The 13,769-nt window shown below is 45.2% G+C and overlaps 1 protein-coding gene across 2 annotated transcripts in view; it reads right to left on the bottom strand.

Annotated features, from left to right (window-relative positions):
• Positions 1-13,769, bottom strand: part of DHX57 (DExH-box helicase 57) — a 432,068-nt gene that overhangs the window by 61,721 nt on the left and 356,578 nt on the right. The window lies entirely within an intron of this gene.

Below are 13,769 nucleotides of genomic sequence, written 5' to 3'. Positions count from 1 at the left end.
CTTCCCTCAAATGGTCGGACTTACTTGCTAGCTCTGTGTAATATAGGCATGGTATTAAAAACTGTTGAAGGATCATTTTAGCTCCCAGTCCAGGCCTGGTTACACATGACTCTACTCCCTTACTATGTCATTGTTGCTTTCCGAACTTCCCAACAGGTTGAGAATGCCTATAACACAGGCAGTTTACAATTGATGTAGCACATGCATCTTCTAATACAGCAAAATACAGTAATGTTTCAAAATAAAGCAGTGATAAATTGGGCTTTTGTTTTTTCTTTCATTGTAATGGGATCTTCCACTCACTTATGCCAAGGCGTTTTGTCGCTTTTTGGAAATGACCCACCAACTTCCTCAGGGCTGGAAGTAATACAAATACCAAGGTTGTAGTATATATATATTTCACAATTACTAACATTGTTATTTCATGGTGCAAGCCCAAATACTTGAACCTCGTGGAGAGGTACTATTCAAAGCAATAGGCATGTGTGTACAAAGAAACAATAAAAGTGCCCTTAATCATAATTATTCAAGAAATTTTCGGATCAATCAATATAATTCGTTGAGTTCACTGAAATTCATTACATAAACATCTAGACAGATTGATGTCAATACTAATGCCACTTTAGTTTTTACATCTATTTGCATCCAGTTCTTCATATTATTGTGTTTGTGGTGGTACTAAGACCAATCCTAAGAACCCTTGTGTTGTTAAATCTTAGCAAACCCAAGTGAATTGCATGCTCACCCGATATTGAATAAACAGGAAACATGTACCTTAAAACTTCTTCCAAATAATATTTCTGTAGGGGTTAAAATCACACATCTTGTCACTATTAGAGTTTAAAGCACACGAGGCACAGGTCTCTCAATACATCTGTTCTTGATCATTAATATACAATTTTCCTATTAAACATTCTTACCTTCAAGAGGTCATATCCTCCATTCGAAATCCCTTTCTATCTCTAATGTCCAAAATCAATGCTGATTCACGGCCCTAAAAATAGAGGTAATTCCGTAAAAATTGGCACTATCTTTACTCTTGATTTCTACCACCAAGTTTCACTGTTCACTGTCTCTTACCTCCACATAAAGTAATTGTGAAGACAGAAGTTAACAATTTTCTTATTGTTATATGGAGACAATCCCTCCATAAAGTGTACTTTAGGTCCCTCATATTTGGGGTACCTATAAAGAGATAATTATCCAGCATTAATACTGGTAATCTATTGTCACTGCGATTAATCCAGTAAATTCAATAAAATTTCCTCAGTATCTTACCTTAACAGAGGCTTTTTATTTTATGCAATGTAACAGCGTTCTTCCAAGAACAAGGAGGCTATCCCTCTGAGAGCTACAACAGGTCCCTGAAGTACAGGGAACCTGTAACAGAAGGTGTATCCTGCTAGTCTGAATACGTCTAATATATTAACCCGTAGACGCACAATTGTACCTCTGACCGCAACCGCCACCCGGACACAGGTAAAGAAAGGAAGCTATCCGGGCTCCTCGTGCTCATAGCCATCCACGGAAAGTGAAGTGGTGACTAGTTAGCCTCAATACCCCGCTCCATCTTGGAGTGGTGGGATGATGTGGGGTAAACACCATCTTCGAACGGTGGTTTTAATACAATACTACACATTGAAAATTATTCAGCTACTAATATCATATCACTAACTCCCTAATTCAGGACATAATAAAGTGATGAGAAACAATCTATTCATGCCAATCACGGGGTATGTTAAAAGAACCAATGTCACGTTATTCTCCGAGTAGCATAAATAAAAGGCATTACCCAGTCAATCAAATTGGGTCGTCTAACTCATACCAAGAATACGAAAAAATATAAATAAGTACTACAATTACCTAATCCTCTTTATTGAAAGATATATGCCTAAAATAAGCAGGCAGATGACAAGGTTGGAAAAAGACGACCCTTAAGAAAACCAGCAACCCAGTAAGGATCCAAGAGTAATTATCCTTCACTTCAGTTCGCAAGTGCTCTCCACGCATTATCAGTGACTACATGTGCCAAGTGAGAAAGTTCAAGAAATATTGAGAATGATGTTACATACAGCCATTCGCTAGAAGGTTCAAAATTCCATCTCATAAGTTATCCATCCTAGTCTCCAAAAAAGTATTGTAGTTCCTGATCAAAATTAAGACCGTCCTCTACGGCCCTCAAACGCATTATCCACCTTGCCTCATGCCTAAGCAGTTTCAATTCTCTGCTACCACACCATGGGTCTTGTTTAATGTGTTCAATACCAAAAAAACGAAATGTTTTGGTCGGGCCCTGTGCAGTGCAACTATATACATGTTCTGCAATAGGGTATCTCATGTCGTTTTGCTTGATTGCTCGTATGTGTTCACTAACACGATCCTTTAAAGCCCTTATTGGCTACCCACGTAGATTTTTTCACATTTACATAGGATAATGTATTCAACATACTTTGTACTAAAATTGATGTTGGTCAGAATAGTGTACACTTCGTTCCTGAATTGTTTGGTCTTGTCTTTCGCATATCTACACATGCCATAATGGCCACATTTAAAGAATCCCTTTGTGAATTGTGTCAACCACAGTTCCGGATGCTTCTTAGCTGGGACTCAATATTGTGCCCAATGTTTTTCCTCTGCGGAATGTGATCTGAGGCTTATCTGTTAGAAATTCGAGCAATGTCCTATCTGCTTTTAAAATATGCCAGTGCCTTTTTAAGCTCTTATGTAAAGTCATACTGATCGGCGTGAAGTCTGTAATTATCCTAATGGGTGGATTAGTCTGTCCATCCTTTTGGCTCGGTTTTAAGATGGATATACATTTTATCTTTGAAGCCCTTTCTTTGGCTGTAACTACATCACATTTTGAGTAGACCTTTGAATAAACCTTTTCTCCATGTCATTAACCCCTTCCATGCTGATGACGTCCGGGAGCAGTCATGGCACACAGTGCTCGTGTGCTGATGACGGCTCCCGGCCATCGTGACCGCACCCACAATCGGAATGTGCCACGCAGGCACAGAATCGCGCCTGCGCCCAAGGGGTTAATACATTTCTTAAAGTGTGTGTCCTCGCTACAATTGCGCCTGGCTCTAAATGTCTCCTCAAACGGGATTGCTTTTATCTGATGCCGGGGATGAACACTGTCTGAGTGCAATATGGAGTTACATGACGTGGGTTTGCGATACATATTGCTCTGGACTTGGTTATCTTTAATATACAGCTCTACATCTAAAAATACCACACTTGTGGTGCTCGAGTGTGTAGTGAATCTAATGTTCATATCATTATTATTCAAGTAGTCTATGAAATCATGTAGTAGTTGTTCAGTACCTGTCCATATCATGAGGCAGTCGTCGATGAACCGCCCCCAGTAAAGAATATGTTCATTCCAACGACTGCCCGATGAGCCCCAGATCATCACCTCCTCCAGTCAGCCCATAAAAAGATTTGCATAGGCTGGCGAAAATCTAGAGTCCATGGCTACGCCTTGAATTTGTTTAAGCCATTCATCTTTAAACAGAAACAAGATGTTACACAATATCAGTTCAGTCATAGCCAGTAGCATCTGAGTATGTTCCCAGTGGCTTGCCAGTCTCTTTGATAGAAAATGATTTACCGCTTTTAAGCCTAGTTCATTCCGTATACTGGTGTACAGTGATACTACATCAAGGGTTATCACCATCATATCTGAATCCCATGTAATATCTCCCAAGATGTTCAAAATATGTCTAGTATCCTTAATTTATGAAGCGAAGTTTACCACAACTGGTTGTAAAAATAAAGCATCAAATTGTGACGTGTTCTGTGGGTCCCCCTATACCCGACACACTGGGCCTCCCTGGTGGAAATGGGAGGTCCTTCAGAATTTTTGGCAATGTGTACACACAAGGGTATCTTGACGGATTTACTTTTAGGTACAAACATTCATCATCATCTAGAAGACAATTATCATGCCACTTCTTGAGGTATCCATTAATAGTGGTCACAAGAGAAGTTTTTTTTACAACTTGGCTCTTCAGCTCATCCCATATTGGAGGTTGAATTTCCTTTCATACAGTAAACTGCCATTATTAAAACGTCTACATTTCCGCATTAGCTGGAGTGAGAGCCATCTTGACATGTTTATGTCCACCATAAGATGCTAACTCCAACTGTTAAAATCTATATGGCGACTCCACCCTTTCCTATTGTCCGGACAACACATCAGAATTTCCATCCACATCATCCTCCTACTCTGGCAATAATTTTGATCAATGTACTGGTCTTTAGCAATGCACCTTAAGTAATTTGCTTCCCCTTTTTCAGGGAAAAATGTCTGTATCCTGACAGAGCAGAGCACCTATCTACAGTAACAGGCACTGGGGGCATGCTCTAAATTTCTATGCCAGTTAGCTATAAAACTGTTGAACGAAGTACTTGACAACAACATCTTTACTATGGCCTTCGTCAGTGGATGGGACACCTGATATTCAGGTTGTACCATCCTCTTCAAGCATGGTAGATAAATCAGCTGATCTTTAAGTATGTCTTCAGGAGACATCTGCTTGTGATACAATTTCTATTCCTGATTTTGTCATTAAACAACATCTTGCAACGTCTCAAGTTTCCAGACATACTACTTTAGAAGAATTATCTGTTTATTCTTTCCTGTCACTGCTTAGCTGGAGATCTGCGCTGATTTGCTGATTAAAGGTTTTCTCCTTCTCACAGAAATAAAGTGCTTACCAAACATTACACACTGTTATGTGCAAAAAAAACAAATACGTGCCTTTATATTTGTTTTTGGTAAATTGGAGAAATACCTTTAAAAACGGATATTAGGAAGCAAAAGTTCCAATTTTATAACTAGTTATTATGAAATGTAACATTAAACAACAACTATACATTCAATAAAACTCACTTGGCAGATGATGTACTAAACAGAGGGATGGACTGGGATTAGTTTACAATTCCACCAAGGAAGTATGTGCCAGACTATGTAGTCACCCTGACATTTTCAAGTATGAACACTGGTTATGAGGCAAGGGGCCATGCTCAGCACAGGCACTTTGTGGCAAGGACTCTACCCTGTGGACAACTTGCCAGCGCTTCACAGTGTTCAGGAAAAGGCTACTCAACAGATGATTCCGTTGTGACATACACCATGTTTCCAGAGTGAAATATCATTTAACAAATAAATGAATTACATAAGATCTATAACTCATTTGTTTTTGAAGGAGCCAATCATTATAACTCACCTGACGAACAAGTTACTTACGTTAGGTAACAATATATCTGTAAGAGACATATATTAGTTTTGGATTCCTCACCTTAGAATTACCCCCAGGCGCCAGACTGGATCAGGAGAATTTTTCTTCAGCAGTACCCCTGCCCGTCGGTAGGTGGCTTCCGTCGACTCCGCGTTCTTTGTTGGTGTCGTGGTTTCTATTTAGGCGCAGCTCCTGAGTGCTGACGTCAGTTCTTTACATGACATTCCACGCCAGGAGCGCAGAGCCATGGAAGACACTGACCACTGATGCACAAAACTAGGGCCCTGAAGGGGAGTCCTTTGCCGTAGAAGTCAGTTTGCAGAACGGGGAGGATGAGTGGGGCGGTGAGGAATCCATAACTAATATATGTTTCTTACAGATATATTGTTACAGAAGGGAAGTAACTTGTTCATCTGAAAGAGACTATTAGTTATGGATTCCTCACATTAGAATAGAGACCCCAGCAATACCAACACGGGAGGTGGGTCTGTGAACCAAGTTCACACCAGAAAGTCCTGGAGAACCGAACAGCCAAAGAAGCAGTCTCTACGGACTTGGCTGTCCAGGCAGTAGTGTTTTGTAAACGTGTGCAAGGGAGTCTACGCAGCTGCCTGGCAGATGTCCTAAAGAGGGACTCCACGTCCCAAAGAAGTAGTGGCTGCCGTCACGTTGGTAGAGTGGGCGAGCAACCCCACTGGAGTTTCCTTTTTTGCTAAGGAATAGCAGATTTTGATGCAAATAAATAGCCATCGGGAGATGGTTTGTTTATGCATGGCCCAACCTTTCTTGGCGCCCACATAGCCAACAAAGAGCTGGTCATCCCCCGGAGTTGTTTTGTGCGATCCAGATAGAATGAAAGTGCACGTTTTGGATCAGCCGATGGAGCCTCTCTTCCTCTTTAGAAGGATGCGGGTGGCTGGAAGAAGGTAGGCAAAGTGATTTTCTGTCCTATGTGGAAAGAGGTAACCACTTTGGGAAGGAAAGTAGGCCTATTGCGAAGGACAACTTTGTCCAGATTATCAGCCAGAAAAGGAGGTTTGGAAGAAAGAGCCTGAAGCTCACTCACCCTGCGACCAGAAGTGATGGCAACCAAAAAAGGCAGTTTTAAGTGTCAGAAGTCTGAGAGGACAGTTATGTAGCGGCTCGAAAGGAGCACATAAGATAGGTCAGAACCAGGTTCAAGTCCCACTGGGACATTTCGAAAGGAATAGGAGGAAACAAGTGAGTAATGTCCTTAAGGAAGCGATTTCCAATAGAGGACTTGAAAAGAGAAGGCTGGTCAAGAAGCCAAAGAAAGGCTGAAATGGCAGAAAGATCGCTTTTTAGAGTGCCCAGAGCAGAGTCCTGCAGGTCCAAAGAAAGGAGGAAGAGGAGAACCTCAGAAAGGGGGGCAGAAGGGAGATCCACAGCCTTTGCTGCACACCATGCCACAAACTTGTTCCATCTACATGTGTATACCGTTTTGGTGGAGGGACGCCTGGCTGCCAAGATAACGTTACAGACTTTGGGAGGAAGGTTGAAAGCTGTCAACTGTCGCCGCTCAATCTTTACGCAAGGAGGTAGAGGTTGCACAGGTTCTGGTGGAGGACCGTCCCCTGCTGCTACGACAGAAGATCCTCCTGAAGGGGCAGTCTGATCGGAGGATCAATGGCCATGTGTAAGAGCTCAGGATACCATACTCTTTGAGCCCAGTCTGGGGCATCAAGAATGACTTAGCCCCCCGTCATGCTTGATCTTCTTCAGCACTCTGGGTAAAAGTGGTATAGGCGGAAAGGCTTATAGAAGACCGCAACTCCACTCGCGACGAAAAGCGACACCGAGCGAATGCCGCCTTCGAAGTTCCAACGCACAGAACTGCTGACATTGCGCGTTCTCTTCGGTGGCAAATAGATCTAACTAAGGATCTCCCCACCGCTGAAAGAGACCTTGCACCACCTCAGAGTAAAGATGCCATTCGTGAGCCATCATGCACCGGCGGCTGAGATTGTGCGCTATGGCGTTCAGCGAACCTGCAAGGTGTTGAACCACCAGGGACATGCCCTGATATTCCAGCCACTTCCAGAGACGAAGTGCCTCCTGACATAGGGTCCACAACTCCACCTCCCCCTGTTTGTTGCAGTACCACATGGCGATGATGTTGTCCGTGAACACCTGCACTACTCTCCCTTTGACAGAAGGAAGGATGACTTCAGTGCAAGATGGATCGCCCGAAATTTCAGAAGGTTGATATGGAGCCCGGACTCCGCTGTAGACCAGAGGCCTCTGATCTCCGCCTCTCCCATGTGGCCGCCTTACCCCAGAAGTGATGCATCTGTCACCACTGTGAACTCTGGCTGGGGAAGGGAGAGGGGCCTGCAATTGACCCAATCCTGGTTCGTTAGCCACCACTGCAATTGATGTGCCGTGCCCTCCGAGATATGGATGCAATCAGAAAGATTCCCCTGATGCTGTGCCCACTGTAACGTCAGGTCCCACTGCAGAGCCTGGATATGTCACCTGACAAGGTCCACCAGCAGGAGGCAGGAGGCCATGAGGCCCAGTAGCCTCAGGGCCATTCTGACCGAAACCTGGGAAAGAGGCAAATAGATTGGAATCATAGCCCGAAAATTCCGAAACTGTGATGTGTCCAGAACCGCTCAGATGAAAAGGAGCTTCTGAGAGGGAATCCGGTGTGACTTCGTCATGTTGATGGTGAACCTCATTGAATGCAGAAGGTCGGCCGTAGTCTGGAGGCGGGAGATGACAGCCTGGAAGGAGCCTTCCTTTAACAGCCAGTCATCGAGATAGGGGCAGAATAGAACCCCTGATCTGCGCAGATGAGCTGCGACCACCACCATCACCTTCGTGAACACCTGAGGGGCGCTGGTAAGGTCAAAGGGGTGCACGGTAAACTAAAAGTGCCAGTGGCCTACCGTGAACCGTAGGTAACAATGATGGACCGGCAGGACAGGGATGTGAAAACAAGCGTCCTGCAAGTCCAACGCTAACATCCGGTCTCCAGGGTCGAGGGCAAACAGGACCTGAGCCAGTGTCAACATTTTGAACTTCTCCTTCTGGAGGAAGCGGTTGACGTTCCTGAGATTCAAGATAGGACGCAGGCCCTTGTCCTACTTGGGCACCAGAAAGTAGTGGGAATAACAACCACAACCTACTTCTGGGGCAGGAACTCGCTTGACGGCTCCCTTGGCCAAGAGAGCTGTAACTTCCAATTGGAGAATGGCCATCCTCCGACATGCGATGGAATTGAGGTGGTATGGGGGATGGGTAGTCTCTAAGGGGAAGGAGTAGCCCCTTCGGACTATCTGCAAAACCCACCTGTCTGACGTGATGTTGAGCCATTGCGAGGACCAAGGAACTGGCAGTAGCCCTGGAGTCCTTAAAGCACTTGAGCGCGTTGTCTGCTTTGTCGCCGAACAGGCGACGGCCATCAAAGGGCATGTCCAAAAGTGTAGCTTGGACATCCCCCAAGAAGCCAGTGGACCTCAGCCAGGCGTAGTGTCTAAGGACTAATGACGTTGAAGTCGTCTTGCCTAGCGATTCAACAGTGTTCAGCCCACATTAGCTCTCAGGGGTGGGGTGTTGGGAGAGGAAAATGGGGGTCGCCCGGGGCGGTGTGTCGGGAAATCATCCTATCCACAGGAGCCCCTGTATTGGGCTTGGACCAAGTGCCCAAAAGGATGTCTGTAAGGGCCTCATTGAGCAGCAGCTAGAGCTCCGAAGAGGCTGCTGCCGGCTGAAGCACCTCGGTCCGGAGGTTAGTCCTGACCACCACTGCAGGAAGCTCAAGGTTTAAGGCCTCGGCCGCCCTACACAACACTACTGCGTAAGATGCACCCTCCTCTGTAGCCATGGTAGGGGGAGATAGCATGCCAAGGTCTGGGGAGGTGTCCAGACCACCGGCCTCACCAAATTCCTCTCTCCAGTCCGGTACCTCTAACTGGTCTGCCAGAGGGTCCACAGACTCCTCCCATTCCTCCCCATCCTCCTTTGGTAGCCACTCAGGGTGATAGGGAACACCAGGGGAGAACAGGGGTACAAAAGTACCGGTAGGCGTCGATATAGATGTCGGTCGACGCCGGTCTGGCTGCGTATCCACATCGAGGGGGAGGCTGGGGTCGACGTCAGCTGGGGTCACAACCGGCATCGGAGGTGGCGGGTGTAGCTGCTGGATTCAGTGCCGGAGGAGGTGTCATCAGGTCGATCAGCGCCGATCCGAATCCAGGCCTGGATCCCTGGGGGCCCTGGGGTGCCAAAGCCGAAGCCGCCGGAATCGAAGGCCTAGAGCCCCAAGCCGCGTCGGAGTGGCCCGAAAAAACGCTGGAGGTGTCGGGCTGGCCAAAGATGGAGTGGAGGGCTTCGCAAAAGCTACGAAGTTGGGCAGGGGTGACTCCGGCTCCCGGGAAGGGGGGGGGGGAGGCTGGAGTCGACCCAAAAGACTACCTTCCGCATCCCGCGTTGCATGAGCTACTGTGCTTCATCGCCTTCTTCTTGTGCTTGGACTTACATGAAGACGAAGACTTTGACGAGGAGTGGTTGTAATGGCTCCACGACCGGTCGCGCAACCTCCCTCTCGACCGGGACTTCAAACGGAGCGGACTGTCGGACCTCAAGAACCTTTTGGGACCGCTCCCGCAAAGACTTCGGGTTCATGGCCTGGCAGTCGGAGCACGACTTTGGGTCATGGTCGCGCTCCAAACACCAAAGGCACACGAGGTGAGGGCCCGTAACCGACATCAATTTGCGACAGGAGTTGCAAGCCTTGAAGCCGGTTCGAGGACGGGACATCCTACATGCACCAGGAGTCGAATGACTCAAAAAAGATGTTGACAAAAAGTAGCAAAAAGAGAGTCAAAAAGTGACTCGAGGTACCTCTCTCTCTCCGCATTTGCACTGGCTGGCACAGAAAAAGAAAGAACTGACGTCAGCATGCAGAGGCGGCATCTAAGTAGATACAGCAACGACATTCCAGCTATCACAATGTCAACGACGAACGCGGAGTCGACCGATGCCACCTGCCGACGCGCAGGAGTACTGATGAAGAAAAATTCTCCGGATCCAGTCTGATGCCTGGGGTAATTGTATGGTGAGGAATCCATAACTAGTAGTCTCTTTCAGAGAACAGTGATTTGTAAATGTAAAAGAGCGAAAACATGGTGTTCTGCCAACACAGAGGAATCTTTCAACCCTTGTTTGTGAAAATGACAAAGAAAAGGAATGAGTCTTTGGTTGGTTAGAACATGCCTCTGTAAAGATATTTTGCATACTTGTTTACATTCAAATTTTCCAAAAAATGCTGCTCTGTGGTACAGTGGTGGGGTATATTATTCCACTGCAGAAGATTAAAGAGGAGCATTATTTCTAGTAGGCACAAAGTACTTTTCATAGCAGTATTTAATACAAACCGGTGTTACTATGTTATTTACATTACAATCATGCCCCATCATTGTGTAAATTGTTTCTCCTGGTACCGGATTTATGATGGGCATTATTTTATTGTCAGAATTAGCCAATTTCCAAAATTACTATAACTTGGCGCAACCTGTTTGCAAAGTGAATTTAAAGGGTTTGAGTCTATAGAAAGCTAAACTAACTTGATCACTTTGAAAATTGTGATGAACTAAATGATTCACCGAGGTCATTATCAGACCTATCCAAGCCTTTAGGATTTATTTTGTGTTCTCTGCAGAGGGAAAAATGATAAGGAATTAGAACTATGGCATCTCCAAAAAAACTGTTATGAAAACCTTTTTCCATAACCAAAGTGGCAATAGTTAGGGCCACCTTACGTTTAGAGACATTTTCTTTGCTTTGAACTGAGGAATATGGGCTCTTCATGGAGGAGAGGGAAAGAGAAGGAGAGAGAGAAACAATGTGAAAAGCAGGGAAATAGAGAGACAGGGAATGGGAGAGTGAAAGCTAGTTAAAGAGAGAGAGGGAGAGATTAATCACCAGCAGTGGCTTCCCCCAGCTTTCTCCTAGCCATCAATATCAAAATGGCACATCACAGCAACGAGTAGTCAGCCTGAGATCACTGTACTCATTTTTAGGTCTCGCCTAGCGAATGCAGCGCATACGCTGCTTTCGCCTTGGCGAGATCGGTTTGGTACGGAAGGGAGATAAACCATGTGCGCACACGGACAGGCGTTGTGCAAGCGCATGGTGTTTCCTCTCCCACACGCTCCCACCACGCGCTCACAACCGCGTGCTTGTTTTTAATGTGATGACAATCCTGTCGTCATGGCTCTGATTTAGTGTCCTGCATGCCTTTCATGCCTACAGATGCAAAAATACCTCCTGTGTATGTATAACCACACAGTGCTTTTATGTCTGACCACAAAGGCTGTTTCCTGCTCTCATGACGTAATGTTGAAGCTCTGCACCAGGGTGAGTGGGAGTGTGGGGTGGGGGGGGCATAGCAGAAAGAAATGGGGCCTAGTTTTTTTATTACTACGCTCAGTTTTATTGAGTTTGTGTGCTTGATAAAAGGCCCCGCTTTGGGAATGATGCTTACGTACTATGGCAACGAAGCTCACGCTAATAGCGCAACTACTGCTGTTTGTGAAGTCTCACTTAAAGGGAGGCAGGCGTCTTATCGAATTAATCTGTGCACTTAATGTGTAACCTGAGGGCGGTAGTCCCCCCCCCCCCCACCCCCTTGGTTCTGAAGGGTTGTAGGTGGGAAGTCTGTCATACGCTGCGTGGAATATGGGACAAAGGTTGCAGCTCACTGACTTCAGAGGCACCCCCTTCCCTAATTCTGTACAGGTGCTGCTGCTGCCCCCTAACCCAGTCTCGTTAAGCTGCTCCGCATTTTGCCTGCTGTAGCTCTTTACAGCATGTTTTTAACCTTCAGCTCAATGGCAGCCCTCCCTTCATGCTGCACAGGTGCTACTGCTCCTGTTCCCAGATTTCCCCTGTTTAAGTTTCACAGATAGAGTCTTTATTTAGCAGGGACCGATTTTGGGCCATCTGAACAGACGCCTTGATGCAAGTGCTTCGAGGGGAATAGCTAATCTGGTTTAACGGGTTTAGTGCATCGGCAGCAATAATCTGTCTGGAACACATATGTCACATGACGGAATTCCAATGGGACACTCCTGACCTTTCAAGGTCAACGGATTGAGGACTAACCTGGCGAGTATCTTAAATGTTACAAATTCAGCCTTGTAATAGTCTCTTTCTAGTTCATAAGATCTGTCCTGTATTGGGAAGAAGTGTTCCCTCTGTTGGCAGTCACACGTGTACAGATTTATAGGCAGCGCTTCTGGAATCGTGCAGGGCCGTATGAGAAAATGAGGTATCAGTGTTACTGGGCTTTTATGTTTCTATTGCACATCATTGTAGTCAAATCTTAGAGTATTCTTCTTTAGAGAAACCTGTGGAAAGTGTTTCTTTCCCGTTTATATCTAGCACAGATATCCCCTCACTCTCCCGCTGTAGGTCAGAAAGAATGACCAAACCTATTATGTGTTCAATACCATACCATGGCTGTTTTGTGTCCAACACACTAAAATAAAATTAGTTTTTTTGTGTTTTAATGTCATTCTAATTTCTCTTTATATTTTCACATCACACCTTTTCATCCGACCCACAGAGAAAACTAATGAAAATGTTTGGAATGAACACAAAAAAACTGAATTAGAACCTAACTATGGGTGAAAAGAGAGAGAGACTTCCGCTCGAGTGGAGTAGAGAAGTCTACTGGTAAGAAAGAAAAATTTCTTTCTCGAGTCCCCTCAATCACCAGGGTTTCCCCTTGGTGACATGCTTCATCATAGGGGTCCTCTCAATCTGCTGCGGATTGAGGCTTGCTACGACTTGCGAAATTACGTAGGAGCACTTATGTAAAATGAATGTGTAGTGCAGTGATGTGGAGTGGGACAAAATAGGTTAAAAATACCCAACTAGTGGGCAAATGTTTTATTCTTGCTCCTAGTTGGTATGTATAACAAGCATTTGCAATGCAATAGGTCTTGCATTTACGAGAGTTCAAGCTATTGGAATTGTAAATGGCCATGCCTTTAATTTATGTTTTAAAACCCAAAACATAAAAAAAGGGATTGTTATTTACCGTGCCAATTGCTCAAACTTGTGTTTATTCATGGTTACATGGACCAGTTCTGCTTGCCTGGATTTGGAAGGCTTAGAGCACAGTGACAATTAATTTCAGGACAGCATTAGGCTCGATTCTTTTTCAGACATCAATGTAAACAGGGACCACAAAGCTGAGCAAGTAGCTCTGTTGCTATTTTTGGTATTTTCGACCCAGTTTCGATGAACAGTGTTCTCTACATGCAGAATAACAGACTGCTACACCACACTGTAGCTTTTCTGTTTGAAAATAGAATCCACTTTACCCACTGGACTGCCCATTAGCGCCCCACTCACTGTCCCACTGAATGGTGTACACTCATTTTGGTACACAAGCTTTCTCTTTGACAAGGTAGCACTGTCATTCAAAAAATCGCACCAGACATTTCCAACCAGCTGCGAAGAAAGGAAATGAAAGTTAAAAATCCA

This window comes from Lissotriton vulgaris, chromosome 6 (genome assembly GCF_964263255.1).
Source record: "Lissotriton vulgaris chromosome 6, aLisVul1.2, whole genome shotgun sequence".
In the NCBI taxonomy this organism is placed as follows: domain Eukaryota; kingdom Metazoa; phylum Chordata; class Amphibia; order Caudata; family Salamandridae; genus Lissotriton; species Lissotriton vulgaris.
The sequence above is the reverse complement of the archived record's forward strand: the minus strand, read 5'-3'. Positions and strand labels throughout refer to the sequence as shown.